Genomic DNA, 603 nt, shown 5'->3' on the forward strand with positions numbered 1-603 from the left:
TCAGCACGGGGGGCGTGATTTGGCCGTCGGCCACTCGGAGGGGCGGGGCGGGGCCACTTAGTAGGGGATAGAACTTTATAATTACGTTTTGGATACTGTGGTTCTATTTGATAATAATAGAGTAATTTTTAAAAGACGAGCGTTTCCTGTTTGCCGTTTTTGTTTGGTTTTGAAGGGGGGGGGTTTGAGAAGGTGGCCGAGGGGCGTGTGCCTAGTGTCAGTGGACAGGTTCTGTTCAGTCTTTTTCTGTGCTCATCCCCCGGGTTGGGTGGTGAAGGGGGCGCAGATCCCGCCCTTATAAAGCCGGAAAGGAGAGGCAGGCCTGAGCAGCCTGACATGTGAATGAGCCTGCGGGAGGGTGGAGCTCCCGGCGCAGACCGTCCCTGCGCTCTGGTGTCGGGAGGACAGCGGGGTTCAGGAGGGAGGAGGGAGAGTGACAGGTTTGGAAGGTACTGGAAAGACCGGCAGCAGAAGCTGGGCACCTCCCGCAGGCCCAGGAAGCCCTCCCGCCTGGCTTGAAAAGCAGCTGGTGATGGGGTGGCGTGCCCGCGGTGCAGGGAGGCGTAGGGAAGGGGTGCCTCTGCACCTGGTGCCAATCTTTGG

Source organism: Balaenoptera acutorostrata, chromosome 7 (genome assembly GCF_949987535.1).
Source record: "Balaenoptera acutorostrata chromosome 7, mBalAcu1.1, whole genome shotgun sequence".
NCBI lineage: Eukaryota > Metazoa > Chordata > Mammalia > Artiodactyla > Balaenopteridae > Balaenoptera > Balaenoptera acutorostrata.